The following is a 19,341-nucleotide window of genomic DNA, read 5'->3' on the forward strand; positions in this document are numbered from 1 at the left end:
ATCTTCTTAATTTGTTCTGTCGAAATTTCTCTTCAACTATAACATGTTAAACCTAGTATTCATAGTTATAATAAACTCTTCTATATATACCATACAGCCCTTATATTACCTTTCGAAAAGCTGAACTACGCCATCTACTTTCGTTTTTTAGCAACATTCTTTTCTATTTTCTTGCTTCATCATCATCATCATCTCCTCATACGCACAACGACGCAAATGGCTTCGGTTAGATTTCGTTAGTCGTCTCTATCTCGAGCTTTTAATTCAATATTTCTCCATTCATCATCTCCTACTTCGCGCTTCATAATCCTCAGCCAAGTAGGCCTAGGTCTTCCAATTCCTCTAGTGCTTTGTGGAGCCCAGCTGAACGTTTGGTGAACTAATCTCTCTTGAGGAGTGCGAAGAGCATTCCCAAACCATCTAGCTCATCCTTTTTATTTTCCTTTTTAGGGCTTGCTTTCGAATAAGTTTTCACTTTTTCCACCTTTATCTCATACTGTTTACGTATTACTATCACACTTTCACCACAGCTTTCTTTAAAAGGTTTCCTTTTATGTAGAAGATCAAACAAGAAATCAAGAATCTACGAGATCTTTTACTGTCACATCTTTCCTTCTGTAGTTACTATGTTGTGACATAGCATAATTTTATTATTATTATTATTATTATTATTATTATTATTATTATTATTATTATTATTACGTGCTAAGCTTGTTATAAGTCTAAAGGCTCTAGCAGAGAAAGATAGCCCAATAAGGAAAGGAAATATGGATATAAATAAACTACAAGCTAAGTAATGAACAATATAAAATATTCTAAGAACAGTAACAACATTAAAATGCATCTTTTATATATAAACTATGACACCTTTAACAAAACAAGAGGAAGAGAAATAAGATAGAAAAGTGTGCCTGAGTCTAACCTCACTTACTTCCTTAATGAATAAAAAAATATCAACACTTCAGACTTTTCTGAGATATTTTTCCCGATTTCCAAACTATGATAATTCATACTTGGTTAAATCTATTAGATTCAACAAAAATTGATTGGAAATCTTTTTCCAAAGCTTTTAACGATCACATTTTGGTAACCGTTTTTTTTTATTAATATTTCCTTTAATCTTTAACAATGTAGTCTCTTTTAACCACAATTCAACAATGAACCCATTAACCAATGCAATCTCTCTCTCTCTCTCTCTCTCTCTCTCTCTCTCTCTCTCTCTCTCTCTCAAGCCTTATTGAGGTGACTCATGCTGAGTTCATGACACACACACTCTCTCTCTCTCTCTCTCTCTCTCTCTCTCTCTCTCTCTCTCTCTCTCTCTCTCTCTCTCTCTCAAGCTTTATTGAGGTGATTCATGCTGAGGTCATGACACAAACACACACTCTCTCTCTCTCTCTCTCTCTCTCTCTCTCTCTCTCTCTCTCTCTCTCTCTCTGACGGTTTTATCTTATTTTCGCAACTTGTATTTCCTATTAAAACTAGAAGCTTTTGTCGATGCATGTCTCTCTAACAGTCCATGAGCCTGGTCTCAAAATTTTGGCCCTTGGTACCATTTTGGGGCAGGAAATCTCATAGTGATTAACTGAAAGACCAATGTCTATAGTCTTCAAAAATGTATGATAGCATTCTATATCTCTTTGCCTTCCTTTTGTTATCAACCGTTTTTTATGTATGACATGTGATCTTTTCCGGCGTGACTTACAGGTGTTTTTTGTCTACTGCGAGCTAGTCCATTAATATTATTAGGACTTATTATATACCAAAATAAAGGCCAAGAAAAGGGCTTCATAACAAGCTATCACATATTTTAATATCTTGTACACAGTGTTAATTAGGAGCATATTTATGTTGAAATTAATGAATTTTTTTCAATGTAACTGGAAATATTTCCCTATAGAAATAATATCATGTCTGGTATTTGTGATTCAACTTAACATTCATATTTCGTGTTTCAAGAGCTTTCCTTTGATACCAATATGTGATCCATAGCTATTATATTAAGAAAGTTATTGAATCTTAAAGAAACTACTATCAAATATTGTTTTTTTTATGAGCATAAACTAAAATGTTGAAAATGGGAATACAGGGTTAGAGATCAAATTCATATCATAAAATGGGATTATAGCAACTGTAGAAATAAGATTAGAATCTAAAATTAATTATTTAAATGTGCATTGCATAATACCAAATGCAATACTTGTATTGAAAAAGCTATGAACACTAAATCCAATATGTACATACTGTATTACATTATAACCATGTAAACCATTACACCACCATTACACTTAATACTATTGTCCAGATAGGGTATTTTAAGTTCAGTAGTCTTCAAAATCTTCCATTTCCAACATTGTTTCATCATTATTATCATCATCCTCACCACCTGATACCCGATTTTCAGTCTTGTAATTTGCACATGTCGGTGCATTTTAGTCCATTAGCCAGACATACACACCTTGGTATGGCACACTTTTTAGAACACTTGCATGACAAAAGATCAAGCACAGCCTCAGGAACAGGTTCTCCATCCATCCATTTAATAACTAGCTGATCTCCTCCATCTTCTTTTTCCAGCTTCCAACCATGGCCTACAGGATTTGGAATGTGAGGATTTTGCTGTAGACATCGTCTCCATATAGCAGACTGATAATTGGCACGTTGTGCATGTTGTTTCAAGCAGTCTCTGCTAGGAGGCAGTTGGTGGCTTTCTATCTCACCTTTCCTTGCACAGAAGAGATTGTATCTCAGAGCATTTACATGAACACAAGGTGTCTTGGCCGCATAGATGAGACAAGTAACTGCTTCAAGTCTTTCCATCTGTTCTTGAGAAAGGTCCCATTCACTCCCAAGTTCCATAAATGCATCTAGTACATCTTTATTTGTGGTCATTAATTTGAGTGAACTTGTTTTTCCTTTGCCAGCAAATACACTCACACTATCGCAGCCTGTGAAAGCATGCATTCCAACTAGTCCTTTGCAAATATCACCACCAAGTATAGCAGTAACCTTGTCAATTGATAGAATCTTTGTTCGTGTCTTAATCCCACATTTCAGATACAGATGACCACAGATGATATTCTTGAAAGCCACAAGCAAGATGAGCACATCCGTATCATCGGAGCTGATAACAACTATTGGATGTCCTTGCTTTACAGCATGTGCAGCATGTAAGAGAAGACGGCCATCGGTTTCTTCTTGAGTACACGATAGATCCGTTACCATCTCACTTTCATGTTGTGTTATCTTGAAGCACTGGTCAGCATCTGTGATAAACATAACCTTTTGCTGTAGCCTGCTTCTGTAATGTTGCTGCTTCCACTCATTCACAAGAAAAGTTATAAAGTTAGTTTTATTGACACTGATTCAGAAAGGACCTCCACTGACGGACAAGCTGATTTGGTGTAATATTTTGAAGACTTGATCCATGCTGTTCTCCTCTAACACTTCTTTCTGAGATTTTGATGGATAGTTCATGGTATTGATCAAACACAATGTCAATTCTCTGACTAGAGCCTCCCTCTTTCATTACCATAGCAAAGACTGTTTGAGCAATGTCACCAAAAGTGTTCTGATCCCCTTTCACCTTTTGTACTAACATCATGCCATCGATTACAGAAGCCGAATTTAAGGGCATTTCCTCCTCTGGTGTGACATCCTTGTACAATGCTTTAGCGAGGATTGCCTTGTTTGTCTTCCTTGACAAACCCTCAGGGGTTGCTAATGCCCATGGCATTGGTCCAAGAGGATAGGACAATATATCTGCCATTTGAAGATTTCGACTTTGGGCAATTACAATGATTCTCCTAAACAATGACCGGTCTGCCTTCAATATCACTGCTCTTCCAGTATGAGTCTTCACTTCTTTCTTCCTGCACATGTGGCTAAAGGTTTTCAGTTTATTGAGCTTGACAGTATCAAAGAATTGTGTAACAGGGAGATCAAAATCTAGTCTTTCTTGCTTAAACTTGGTGTAACACTTCTCTCCAACATCTAGAGCATTAAGTAAATCTGAAGCAACTTCTGGAGTGGCAGTCTTTGCTGTTGAGATGCTCATCATGTCCTGTTGACTGGAAAATGGGTTTACCCAGCTTTCAATTGCACTAACTATTGCCAAAATTGCTTCCTCATCTTTCTCAGATCTTGGGTGCTGGAGATCATAATGAACTGTATCTGATTTATTCGCGTGAACCGTGTCTCTTAACTGACCTAAGAATGCACTTCTGTGCTCAGAAGTTATGTAATAGCGTTTGACTGCCCATGACTTCAGACTAAATCTGGTTGTGCTTCCTGGTGTTTGAGTGTCTCTGTTCACTGTAACTTCGAGTGCCTGATCTACTGGAAGACGGCCAAAAGGATTCGTGCTTGACATCTGGACAGAAAAGCAACCATCCCTGAAAGCTTCATACACTTCTGGATGTGTCTCACTTAGGACTGACATCTGGGCATAATACACAGGGAGGTATCTGGCATAGTTGGTTTTGTCATATGCAAATGACCAGGGAATCAGTGATCTGATGGCATGCAGATGGAGCTCCCAGTTGCCTTCACGGGATGCACGTAGTAAGCCAAGAATAATGTCCTCAACCATGTCAACGTAGGACATCCAAAATGCAGACAGATCACCATTCGACTTGCGGAGATGGTTAAGAAACTGTGACCACATTATTTTGAGGTCTTTAAAGTCTTGAGTCACTAACAAGTTGCCAATATCGTTCTGGTTTAGGTCTTTGTTAGTTAACTAGGATAAGGTATTTTGAACTCTCAGGTACACATGTTCATCTTCGTCCAATTGTGACATAAACTGTTCCCAGATCAGTCTCATGAGAGCTTCATACAAAAGCTTATGAACTCTGACAGCTCGGTTGTACATTTTACCTTCAAGAACACCATTAATTGAACCTTCTGAAACAGCACCCGATTCTATACATAGGTCACGTAAGCCAGCATCCATAAACCTCTTGCCTAGGACAGCCAGAGCATTGCAGATGGTATGAAATGCTCCCAACCTAATTATGACATTGGCATATTTAACTCTCTGTCTCCAAGCAATCTCTGATAATTTTGCAAAAATGGCTTGATCTACGACAATGACAATAACTGGTAGCTGCAACTCTGTTCGGATAGTCTCGGACTGATTCAGGATTTCAAAAGCTGTAGTGAGCTCGGTTGCAGGGGCGTTTATAGTGGGAAGGTAGCAAAGGATGTCTTCTTTGATGGAGATATCCTTTCTCATGTTTATGTTAAATCCTGTCCAACTTGGGATGTTCTTATTTTCCATATTTGATTGTCTAAGAATGATCCAGATTAAATTATTATTCCGAGCAGATTCTGCAGCTTCATCAGCATCTTTATTAATCGTTCTTGGTGGCAAAGATTGTGGACCTACTCTCTTTCCAGCAATGTAGGTTTCCAGTTCTGTGTGCTGTGTAGAAATAGTCCTTTGTTTTTGCTTATCAATAACTGGAAGAGCAGGCTTTGGGAGAAGAGGCCCAATTATTTTGCGTTGCACAGCAATGCCATTAACACGATGAGAAGTTCCCTGACCTGTCAAAGTTTCTTCGAGTCTGTCGATGTTATCCCATGCTAAATTTGTGAAAATATATGGCTGCAAAGGAGTAGGTAAGACCACCGTTTGGTTCTGTGTTGTAGCTAATTTTTGCAGACAAAGTGCTGTGTCATTTTCTTCAAGCTGTGAGTAAGAGATCCCATGTCCAAGCCTGTTTAGCATCCGAATCAATTCAGTATTGCCTGTTAATGTTTTGACAGCATATGGAAGCAACAAATGTTTTGGAGGTTTCTGCTTTCCTCGTGTTGTGGCATATATTAGATCCTGACCAAGAGACTGTATTAGGAGTTTTACTCTTTGAGATGGGTTTTCTTTTTCAGGTTCTCCAGTCAGAATACCAGTCAATAACTGCTGAAGCAGACATGGCAAGTTCATGGACTCGCTTTTAAGATCAGATGCATGGTAGGGCCACGGAGATGGCAAACAGCTTTCCTGTATTGATGTCCGAACATAAGATGATGCCTGGTGAATGATGCACTTTATGTCTCTAGATTTTGATCTCAGAGTTTTCAATTCATTTCGGAGATTTTTGTTTTCAAGGACCATGTCTTGCATTGTAATGCTGTCTGGAATTGCTAACAACTTTCCTGCTTCATCCTTATAAATGTGAATAATGTCTCCAACTTCTGAGTCCAGTCTCCGTTTGATGTGTTTCTTGGTGGATTCATTCATTCTGTAACCTCTGGAATCCATGAAGTTCTCCATTCTAGCTGCAAGTGTGGCTACAGGAACAATTAGCTTATCAGGCAACATTTCATTTCTTATAAATGTAAAAAGGTCATCATAAGCCTCAGATTCAACCTCGTTGTAAGCTATTTCATATTCATTCTCATTCTTGCTTGTTCTAGATTCTTGAGACTTTTTTGTTTTTCGGGTATAATTTCTGTGGCAAAAGTTGTGGTAATGAGCCTCTGCAGCAACAATGTCTCGACTTGTTGCTGCTAATATCTTGTCATCTGGATGTTCCTTTCAAACACTTATCTTTTCCACAAAATATACACTCAGGCTGGTATACTCGGGATGTAGATGGTGTTCTCTTATGTCTCTTTGCTGCTCCACTGCTTCCTGGATCGTCTTCTGAATCTTCAGCTGATTTTTTTTTTAAAGTTATTCAGATCTCTTTTTAGTGTAAATCGGCCTCTACATTGTCTGTGGTAATAAATGTTGGGCATCTCTTGCTCATGTACACTTTCTGCAATTTGGAGAATTGGTTTATGATTCCTCACTCGAGCTGCACCAACCATGAGTCATAGTCCTTAGGTGTTACCAGTGTTGTTGGGTTATTATCATAAGTTTTAATGTGGATAATGCATTTTTCTTTCGTAGAGTCCATCTTGACAAAGTAGACCTACTGTTCTCCAGGACTATCAGCTGCATCTACGCTCAGCACAAGTAATCTAAAAGAAGAGAAACTGAATGCGTTAGTTTTTATTACTGTTATGTACAGAAAATGAATGATTCAGGAGCGTGATAGTTGTTATTTTAACATCCAATAACTTTCTTAATATAATAGCTATGGATCACATAATGGTATCAAAAGAAAGCTCTTGAAACACAGAATATGAATGTTAAGTTGAATCACAAATACCAAACATGATATTATTTCTATACGGAAAAATTACTAGTTACATTGAAAAAAAAAAAATTAATTTCAACATAAATATGCTCCTAACTAACACTGTGTACAATATATTAAAATATGTGATAGCTTGTTTTGAAGCCCTTTTCTTGGCCTTTATTTTGGTATATAATAAGTCCTAATAATATTAATGGACTAGCTCGCAGTAGACAAAAAACACCTGTAAGTCACGCCGGAAAAGATCACATGTCATACATAAAAAACGGTTGATAACAAAAGGAAGGCAAAGAGATATAGAATGCTATCATACATTTTTGAAGACTATACACATTGGTCTTTCAGTTAATCACTATGAGATTTCCTGCCCCAAACTTTTACCGACCAACCCCCCAGGCTCATGGACTATAATGAATTGTCTTTACGGGCCGTGTTATGCTATGGCAATTTCAACTCCTTCCTTTCTGATGATGGGGAACACCATGCCGCATATCAGTGCTTTAATATTAACATTCCTAATAAGTATAAGGGTTCCAACACTATACCGTATATTAGTGCTCTAATCTTAACATTCCTAATAAGTATAAGGGTTCCAACACTATACCGTATATTAGTGCTCTAATCTTAACATTCCTAATAAGTATAAGGGTCCCACTGCCCCTATTTACGATATTTACATTATTTGTAACTATTAAACACAATCTAAAATTAATTCCTAATTCGGATGTGGGACAATTCCATGATAAAATGATAAGAGATATATCATAAAAGTTGAATAAACCAGTAATCATTATCATCATCATCTCCCTCTTTTTTTTTTTTTCTTTTTAAGTTTTTATATATATGAAATAGTTACTTTCATGTTGTTACTTTTTTTCAAAATATTTTAATTTAATTGTTAATTACTTTTCTTGTAGTTTCCTTATTTCCTTTCACAGTTGGAGACCTCAGGCTTATAGCATTCTGCTTTTCCAACTAGGGCTGTAGCATAGCAAGTAATAATGATAACAACAACAACAACAACAACAACAACAACAACAACAACAACAACAACAACAACAATAATAATAATAATAATAATAATAATAATAATAATAATAATAATAATAATAATAATAACAATAACAAATTCCTTATTCCTGGCCTATATATAAATCTCTGGTACCGTCATCCAGTTAGTTCTTTGGCCAAGTTGCATAACATTTTTCATGAATCTGACACTCCTTTGCTTTCAGAACTTCCAGACATTACCATCCGGTAATATATAATATTATAGAAGCTTCATTCCAGCTGTAACCTTATTAATGACATTCCTAATTTGGCGCTGGAATCGGCGGAACTTTATTAGTTCAAACTTGATGCAAAAGTATTTCTGTTGAACAGGTTGTCAAACGTCTCGTTTCAGAGATTATATATTATTGATTTATCCTGAGGTTGCTACTTAAAATATTCCATAATATTCTTTATTAATTCTCACGTGTTATTAATTCATTATTTCTCTATTTCCTTTCCGTACTTGGTTTCTTTCTATGTTGTAGCCCTTGGTTTTATATATTAGCATCCTGCTTTTCCATCTAGGGTTGTAGCTTGGCTAATAATAATAACAACAACAACAACAACAACAACAACAATAATAATAATAATAATAATAATAATAATAATAATAATAATAATAATAATAATAATAATAATAATAATAATAATAATAATGTCATATCCTATCGTGCTTTAGGTTAGTTCTAGCAGTTACTGCTGTCTAAAAGAAAAAGAAAACGAAGATATCTTTATAAAAGAAAACGTTTCTACATCTTAATGGGACTCCTGTATCAATGAATAGATGCACAAAACTTTTTATGCTGAACAAGCTCAACCTTCTTCGTAGTTTATTTATGACAGATATACTTTAACGTTGATACTCATCTTAAAATATCTTATATTCATTATTCATTACATCTCCTGTAATTTAACAATTTCGTTATTTCTTTTCTCACAGGGCTATTTTTCCCGCTGGAGCCCTTGAGCTCATAATATCCCATAGATATCCTACCACTAGGTGCTAGGAGACACATATCGGCCAATGGTGGCGATTACACGAAGATCGCTGCCATCTTGGGATAGCTAGAGTTTACTTAATCAAGAGAGCAGGCAGGATTTAGAAGTGGGAATTTAACAACTAACCATATCCATGAAATTAACCAGCTAATGGAAAAATCAACAGAATATGATAAACCCCTACGAGAAAGTTTTTGTTTCAGTCAAAAACTCAGCAGTAATGAAAGCTTTTTCAAAGACAAGTAGTTGAGTCTTACTTTACAACACTTGAAAATATTATAAAGACATCATCTTTCCAGATTTCGCCTGACAAATCCGTGTCATTATTATTATTATTATTATTATTATTATTATTATTATTATTATTATTATTATTATTATTATTATTATTATTATTATTACTTGCTAAGCTACAACCCTTGGAACAATGACATCAAAATAAATATCTCCAACATAAACTATAAACACTTTAACAAAACAAGAGGAAAAGAAATTAGACTGAATGTTGTGCCCGATTGTACCCTGAAGCAAGACAACTCTAACTCAAAACAGTGGAAGACCATGGTCCAAAGGCTATGGCACTACTTAAGACCAGAGAATAATGGTTTGATTTTGGAATGTCCTTCTCCTAGAAGAGCTGCATATCATAGCTAAAGAGTCTCTTCTACCCTTATCCAGAGGAAAGTGGGCACTGAACTATTACAGCGCAGTTGTTATCCCCTTTGGTGAAGAAGAATTGTTTGGTAATCTCAGTATTGTCAGGTGTATGAGGACAGAGGAGAATCTGTAAAGAATAGTTCAGACTATTCGGTGTATATGTAGGCAAAGGGAACGTGAACTGTAACTAGAGAGAAGTATCCAATGTAGTACTGTCTGGCCAGTCAAAGGACCACATAACGCTCTAGAGGTAGTACTCACTACGGGATATTTGTAGATATCTTTGTATGCAGAATTTTCCGGCACTTGACCTTTGTGCGTGCGGAGGTTACTGCCCTGACCCAGGCACTCCTTTGCCGAACGCACGCCTTAATGTAGTTTGAGTCTTGCAAGCAATAAACTCTACTAGCTGCCTTAGAGCAAAGAACCCATGACTTGGATAATTCTTTTTTTTTTTTGCTAGTTCGATCTAATAAGTATATGTAGCAATAAACATGTCAGATCTCACTTGTCTCTTGTTCGTGCCCTCATAACTGGTGACCTCCCTAATTGGATGTTAACTTTGCAGTTTTGGCTACGCCATTAGCGGACTCAATACGGTTGCGTTGCCTTCAGAAAGCCTTTCACAGAACAATACGATGCCTCAGTTAGGCTTTCTGAAAGTTCCTCTCCTGGGTTGACATAAAAAACCACTAACGGACTCAACAAAGCGCAAAACTCTGGCGTTCTGACATTTTCCCCGAGTGGTTTGGCCCTGCCATTCATGTGTACACGACCACACAGGAACCAGACACTATTAATGGAGTAACGATGGCGCATATCGTGTTTTGGTGTGTGAGACAGCACAATGCAAGACAAGGAGTTACATAGTCTTCCGACCCTGCATCCAACTCAATGGTCACAACCGCCAAGACGTTGTTTTACATTGCCTTGGTGTAAGCAAGACACGGGCTCTTGCGTTGGTAGCCCGTAATACCGCCGAGATGCAAACCTTGCCTAACACCGTCACTTTAGCACAAGCATCGTTTGGCCAGAATGTGAGGCTGCCGCTGTTCTCGCTGGCTTATAACACCCTGCTTTTCCAGCTAGGATTGACGCTTAGCTAATAATAATAATATGTACTCGAATGCGGAAAAAAAAATGAGATTCATCTAATGGAATTGACTAAAAGTAAAGTAAATGGGGTTGTCCCGAAGATGAAATCTAATCCTAAATTTAAACACAATACCTTAAAAAGCTGTCACAGGAATACATCCGGAAAAAAAGTACGAATTCACAAACGAAGTGGTTATGTAAGATAACGACCAGTATAAAGAGAACCACAACTGCTAGAGAGAGAGAGAGAGAAAAAAAAAAGAGAATCGTTTGAATATATTATGAATGGTTTCAACACCCGTAAGATGAGGATTACCTCTTCGAGGCCCTCCCGGTTTGATGGTTACAAGGGGTGTGATGAAATAAGACATTCAACTCTGGTTTCTTCTCTCTTTATCTGTCTCTCTTTACCGTAGCTGCTACCCGTTACGGTCAGTTATAGGTACATATTTTTCTGCTTAGCTGGAGAGAGAGAGAGAGAGAGAGAGAGAGAGAGAGAGACCTATTTTGCTGCTTAGTTTTGAGAGAGAGAGAGAGAGAGAGAGAGAGAGAGAGAGACCTATTTTGCTGCTTAGTTTTGAGAGAGAGAGAGAGAGAGAGAGAGAGAGAGAGAGAGAGACCTATTTTGCTGCTTAGTTTTGAGAGAGAGAGAGAGAGAGAGAGAGAGAGAGATACCTATTTTGCTGCTTAGTTGAGAGAGAGAGAGAGAGAGAGAGGAGAGGAGAGAGACCTATTTTGCTGCTTAGTTTTGAGAGAGAGAGAGAGAGAGAGAGAGAGAGAGAGAGAGATACCTATTTTGCTGCTTAGTTGAGAGAGAGAGAGAGAGAGAGAGAGAGAGAGAGAGACCTATTTGCTGCTTAGTTTTGAGAGAGAGAGAGAGAGAGAGAGAGAGAGAGAGATACCTATTTTGCTGCTTAGTTGAGAGAGAGAGAGAGAGAGAGAGAGAGAGAGAGAGATACCTATTTTGCTGCTTAGTTGAGAGAGAGAGAGAGAGAGAGAGAGAGAGACCTATTTTGCTGCTTAGTTGAGAGAGAGAGAGAGAGAGAGAGAGAGACCTATTTTGCTGCTTAGTTGAGAGAGAGAGAGAGAGAGAGAGAGACCTATTTTGCTGCTTAGTTGAGAGAGAGAGAGAGAGAGAGAGAGAGAGACCTATTTTGATGCTTAGTTGAGAGAGAGAGAGAGAGAGAGAGAGAGAGAGAGAACAGGAAAAATAAATCCATGTATATGTATAAGAAAGATAAAAATGAACAGAAATACTGCAAATCAGAATAAAGTCACGTTTATTTACTTAAAATCGAGGAAGAAAAAACAAACTCGATCTGATGTTTGGTTGGATCAGATTAGGCCTCGTGCCAACACGTCAAGATGTTGAACGGGATAAGAGAGAGGCCTGTGTGACCTTTGGGTGCAAACCAACCAAAAGAAACGGGAATAAAGCCAAAAAACGTTATTCCATTTCTTCGCTTTTTTGTTATACGAAGTTTATTTCCTTATTTACTTTCCTCACTGGGCTATTTTCCCTGTTGGAGCCCCTTGGGCTTATAGCATCCTGCTTTTCATAATACGGTTGTAGCTTAGCTACTACTACTACTACTACTAATAATAATAATAATAATTATAATGATAATAATAAGCAAAGATTAATTGTTTATCATTGACTAAATCCGCAATATAAAAGGGATGCAACTTATATCATCATCATCATCCTCTCCTCCTACGCCTATTGACGCTAAGGGCCTCGAGAGGATTCATTGGCTAGATTCATCAAAGGATAGCCAGTTCCTTGTGATGCGCCAGTGCCTATCTAACTAGGGCAAGTGACCCCTGCCGGTCCATACTAATTCTAGTAAGATCATCCGCCAGGCATCAGGAGTAAAAGCCTATCGCCTTAAACTCAATTCGTCACCCTGCTGCTAGTGACGTCCTCGAGATTTAGGGGAAGTTCTTGTTACTCCACCAGGTTGCTCATCCGCTTATATAACCGTTGGCAAACATGGATTGCTAAGATATCCCGCCTTGCACGGTATATACGGCAACTTATATAACAGGAGAAATAGGATTAATTGATTAATTACAGAGATGTAGCAGAGAAATGTGAGAAAATTGTTACCATTTCTGAAGTATACTAGAGTTCTATCTACATGTTGTTATGATTGTCGTTCAACAGTTGTATGGTCAAACGACCAGTTGTTTACATATAATAATTACTACTGTTACTTTGTTTACATGTCTACTGTAATGGTTTTCGCCTCCCGCCTTTTCTTATATGGGGAGTCGTTATTTGTCAGCCGTGAAGGTAACACTTCGTATTATAAATAAATCCATTCAGGAATAAATAGTTGATTCGTTATTATCGATATTTATTTGGCTCTTGAATTAAGTTAACACATGGCGCAGTGAGTATAAAGGAAGATATCTACAAGCAGAAAGAATAACCCTACCACTACAATGCCTATAGTTGCAGAACTTCGTGAGGAAGCCCTTGCTCTCACTAAAGAAAATATTGGTGATTTAGATCGTGATGAAATCAAGAATTACCTGGAGGCTCTTGGAGTTCCCTATGACAACAAGGATAATACATCAAGATTATCAAGACTACTTCAAATAACCATCGAAAGGTCCAATTTGATAGGCGACACTGAGGAGGGAATAAAGACTCATATTGAAAAGCACAAGGAAACTACTTTTATTGCGGCGAGTGATCCCATGTTTACTATGTTGCAAATGCTACAACAGCAGATGCAATCACAGGAAGAACGCTTTACACGTGAACAGGAGCGCCGCGAACGAGAATTAGCTGCTATCCTTGAAACGAGTCACACCTCGGGCTGATCTCAATGATAACGCAACCACAGGAGTTGAGAGAAGTCACCGAAGTGAGACAACAAAAATTTCTGTTAGACCCCCAGAGTTACTAGATGATGGTACTACTTTGAAGATTTTCAAGAGATGGGAGGCTACATGGAAAAATTACGCACAGGTGACAAAGCTAGGGGAGAAAACTCGAGAGGACCAGATCGCAACTTTTTGGACGTTTTGCACACCAGAGTTCCTTCAAAGAATTCGCCATGCAGTGGAAATCCCAATGGATACACAATTAAGCTTGAGTGAAATCATAGAGAGGATTAGGGGACACCTTAAATCACAACGGAACATCGCAGTAGACCGTCTACAAGCTTGTTCGGAGGAAGCAAGAATCCGGAGAGTCATTTGACGATTTTCTGGTGGATCTTCGCGAGCAAGCAGAGGATGTCAACCTGTCAGACACGAGTGCTGATGAATGGATTGCCACTCTTATATTGTCCGGAGTTCGCGATGAGAGTGTAAGACAGGAACTGTTGGGGAAGAAACCTGCACTTAACCTTCGTGAGACGATCACTTTATACCGCAACCGTGAGTTGGCAGGGAAAGAAGATCAGAGATTGAGCAGAGGTTATAGTGTTGATATGAATAGATTGCAGACCCGGAAAAGAAGCAAAAGTCAACAGCGAACAAAAAGTCATGCCAACAAGTCCTCTATAGATGAATCCGCAAAGTGTCGCAGATGTGTTTTTCAGCCCACCAACAAGGAAAAAAATGTCCAGCAATGGGAAAGGAGTTTTAATTGTGGTCGCTTTGGCCATTATAGTAAGGCCTGTGAAAGTCCAAGGAAGGAAAACGCTACAAAATCGTCTCCTAAAGCCGATAAACGCAAGCATGTCGCCGACATTCTAGGTGTACTGAGAAACGTCCGATGTTGTCAGTTGACATCCATCACCCACTGAAGAGTCATGTCATCAGAAAATGGGTCATCGCCGATACAGGAGCAGAGAGGACTGTCGCTGGTGTGGGAATGATGGAGGATTTGATGCTTGGTGAAACCAGGACCTCCATTTCTGTGAAGAGTACTTAAAAAGTGTTAACGGCAAAAGACTAAATGTTATTGGAGAGACTGATTTAGTGTTACATGGTAATGGTAACAAATGTGTGGAAAATGTTATTTTTTTGTAGTGACGTTAAAAGTGAGGAGATGTATATATCTCTTGATGCCTGCAAGAAGTTGACATCGTGCATGAAAATTTCCCATTTCCTATGAAAAAAACAGTTCGTATTATCACAGATCTTCGGTGTACTGAAAAAAATAGCCCAGTGGAGGAATTCCCAGTGGAGGAATTCAGCATAAACACGAGGAACCAGATCATAGAAGACTACTCAGAAGTGTTCAGCATTGAAGGACGGTTAAAAACTATGGAAACTGCACCGATGAGAATAGAACTTAAGGAAAATGCAAAACCTTTTGCAATTTATGCCTCCCGACCAGTGAGCTACCCATTGCGGGATGCAGTGAAGAAGGAGCTGGAAAACATGATTAATCAGGATGTCATAGAACGAGTTGGAGATAGACCAACGGAATGGTGCATCCAATCGTTGTAATCCCGAAACCAGATGGTGGGATTAGAATGACAGTTGATCTCACAAAGCTCAGTTCGCAAGTAAATAGGACGGTACACAATGCCAAAACGCCACAGGATACTATAAATGAAGTGATTCATGGTGCTAAATACTTCACAGTATGTGATGCTGTCAAGGGTTACTGGTAATTAGAGTTGCATGAAGATTCAAGAGATCTTACTACTTTCCTAACACCATGGGGAAGATTTCGGTACAAGAGAGCGCCTATGGGATTCATCAGCACTGGTGACAGTTACAATTTCAGAGGAGACTTGGCAATTGATGGTTTGGAAAGAACCCATAAAGTGGTGGACGACGTGCTGATTGCAAGTAGGACGTATAAGGAACACATACAAGATGTATGGGCATTCCTAAACAGGTGCATCGAACATGGCATTTCATTGAATGAGAAAAAATTCAAATTTGCGCAACCACAAGTGCAGTTTGTTGGGTATGTTTTGTCCAAAAACGGGACAGAAGCAGATCCAAAGAAAGTGAATGCTATTGCAGATTTTGCAACGCCGACAAATATCACCGAACTACGAAGTTTTATGGATTGGTAAATCAGTTAGGATCCTTTAGCCCGCACATTAGTGCAGCGAGCACGCCGCTGAGGGAACTTTTGAAAACCAGGAATCAGTTTCAATGGTTGCCAGCACATACTGAAGCCTTTTATGGAGTGAAACAACTTCTCGTAAAAACACCAGTTCTTGCACAATTTGATCCACTTCGGGAAACTCGTGTGGAGACTGATGCAAGCAGACTAAATGGATTTGGCTTCATCGTGCTTCAACGACATGAAGATGGATGGAAACTCATCAGTTGTGGAAGCAGGTTCCTAACAGATGTTGAAACCAGGTACTCCATGATAGAACTAGAGGCTCTATCTATCAGATATGCATTGAAGAAAAGTAGGTTATATTTGTCTGGACTACCACAGTTTACGGTGATACTGACCATCGTCCTCTCTTGTCAATATTCAACAAATACTCTTTGACCCAGGTTGAAAATGTTAAATTGCAGAATTTGAAGGCAGAACTCCAAAGTCAATATCAATTCACTGTCGAATGGAGAACAGGTAAGGAGCATGCTATCGCAGATTGCCTTAGCCGAGCACCCGTGGAGGATCCAGATGAAGGTGAAGACTATCTCCAGGGACGTACATTGATGGCTATTCGGATCGCATCAATAGGAAGTGAGAATTCAATGGATAGAAAAGGATGCACTGACCTCATCATTGAAAAGTTACGTGAAGCCGCAAGAGGAGATCCAGAATACATGGAATTAGTAACTGCCGTCAGGAATGACAATGTAGGACATGAAGATGTACCTGCATGTGTGAAACAGTATAAAGCCATACGGCACCAATTAGCTATTGACGAAGACCTTGTGATATATGGGCAGCGCATTGTAATTCCAAAAGGACAGAGACGAGAAGTTCTTAATTTACTGCATACTGCTCATCAAGGAATTACAAGAACGAAGCAGCGTGCCCGTATGTGTGTATACTGGCCTGGTATCACAAATGACATAAATCAGCTAGTAGAGAAATGTGAGACATGCCAATGCCATCTACCCAGCTTGGGAAAGGAACCACTACAATCAGACCCATTACCATCTCGACCGTTCGAATGTGTATCTGCAGACCTATTTTACTGTAATGGCAGACATTTCTTGATTTATGCTGATCGCCTGAGTGGATATCCGATGGTCCATGAATGAAAAGATGATCCATCAGCAGGATCTATTGTGGGGGCAATGATAAAATGATGGCAATAATGGGAAACCCCCAACGTATCCGAACAGATGGTGGACCGCAATTCGAGCCGCAGAATTTCAGAAGTTTCTGGAGAGGAAGGGCATCGAGTGGGGCCCAAGCTCACCCCATTTCCCAAGCAGTAATGGGCCTGCAGAAGCCTTTGTTAAGAAGGTCAAGACCTTACTAAAAAGGTTAAATAAAACAACGGTGGACGAAACATTTCAAGAAGCAATGTTAGAACTAAGAAACACTCCAAGAGCAGATGGACGGTCGCCGAACCAAATAAGTGTTTGGACACCCTCTCAGATCTACTGTTCCCATTCATCACAGTGCTTTTCAGCAAGAAAGTGCGGAAGAAATTGAAGAATCAGAAAGGAAAAGAAAAGAAAGAGAAATGAAGACTGCAACGTGGTACAACGCATCCGCCAAAAAGCTGAAAGAATTCTTGCCTGGGGTAGAAGTTCGAATCCAAGACCCAGTATCCAAGAAATGGGATAAGAGGGGAAAAATAGTCAAAGCTGGTTTACGGAATAGAAGCTATCATGTCCAGTTATCGAATGGAAAGTTGCTATGGAGAAACCGTAGATTACTTCGAGAATACCGAGATGTTGATGAAGATCCACAGATGAAGTTTGAAAGTACCGAGGGAGAAATAAGGGAACCGAGACGAAGTGGAAGATTAAGACAAAAAACTGTCAGATTTGCAATGTAATTAAATATATTTTTGTAAAAGGAATAGTATAAACTTTGTATTGTAACATTTGATAGAGACAAGTCTTAAGTTGTAATGTACATTTATTTTCATTATTTATGATGGAGCTCTAAAGGTAAATATTTTCTGATCCAATTAAAAAAAAAAAAAAAAAAAAAAAAAAAGAAGTTGAAGTATACTAGAGTTCTATCTACATGTTGTTATGATTGTCGTTCAACAGTTGTATGGTCAAACGACCAGTTGTTTACATATAATAATTACTACTGTTACTTTGTTTACATGTCTACTGTAATGGTTTTCGCCTCCTGCCTTTTCTTATATGGGGAGTCGTTATTTGTCAGCCGTGAAGGTAACACTTCGTATTATAAATAAATCCATTCAGGAATAAATAGTTGATTCGTTATTATCGATATTTATTTGGCTCCTGAATTAAGTTAACGCAATTTCTTTAACATAAAACTATAGTTGTTTACTGACGTTATTTCAACAAATCCTGTGAAGCAGATAATTAAAGGAAAAGTGATATCTCCAGCCAGGTGGAGACAGTTGCAACAACAATATCTCAGCAATTTAGCTCAACTCCATCCTATTTACCTTGCATGAACTCTCGTAATATTATAGTTTGCTCAGCTAATTACTGCTGGTAGTAATTTTGCACAAAGGAAGGAGCGTAAACCTGCCGTGCTGGAATACACATGACCCTGCTAAATTTACTTAGGTGTAACGTTAATAATCCCTGTAACAACACAAGAACATTTGGATAGGGCAAGAACATTAAAGGTTTAAACGCCGCTCATGAATGGCAAAGGCAAGGGGCAATGCCATTGCCCTATCAAGCAGGACAATGCCCTAGAGACTGACCATATATTCTTATGATTAGCGGCCAAACCCCCTCTCTACCCAAACTAGGACCAGGGAGGGCCAGACAATAGCTGCTGATGAATTAACAGATAGACCTATAGGCTCCCACAAACCAACCATCCTTAAATCACAAGGATGGAGAGGTTTCAGCAACCAAAGGGATTCGAACCCCAGTCTAGTGATCGCCAGTCAGGGACGTTACTACATCGGCCACCACAAAACTTTTGGTTGCTGTAAGCCTTGTAAACCGAAAGGAAATAAATGGAGGGGTTCTGTTCTCAAGTCTCCGTCGAAATCCATTCTAGCTAGAGATCCAAGGTATGTGGTAACCCTATGTATTGGAAGTAAGAATTTACGCCATAAGGCCCGACACTGGGGCCTGGGAGGCCATTGGGCACCTAAGTGCATCATAGGGGGGGGGGGGGATGGAAGAAAGACGGGAAGAATTGAGATACAGCAATCTAAAGAGTAAGTGCAGCTTAAGGTAACCTTATGTGCCTCTGATGATGACTATAATTCTGTTTCACTTATATACTTAAGAATGACGTCATCTCTGTTTCACTTGGATGTTTATGAATGACACCATCTCTTCTTCATTCACTGTATATGTTAAAGAAATGACACCATTG

Source organism: Palaemon carinicauda, chromosome 30, assembly GCF_036898095.1.
Source record: "Palaemon carinicauda isolate YSFRI2023 chromosome 30, ASM3689809v2, whole genome shotgun sequence".
In the NCBI taxonomy this organism is placed as follows: domain Eukaryota; kingdom Metazoa; phylum Arthropoda; class Malacostraca; order Decapoda; family Palaemonidae; genus Palaemon; species Palaemon carinicauda.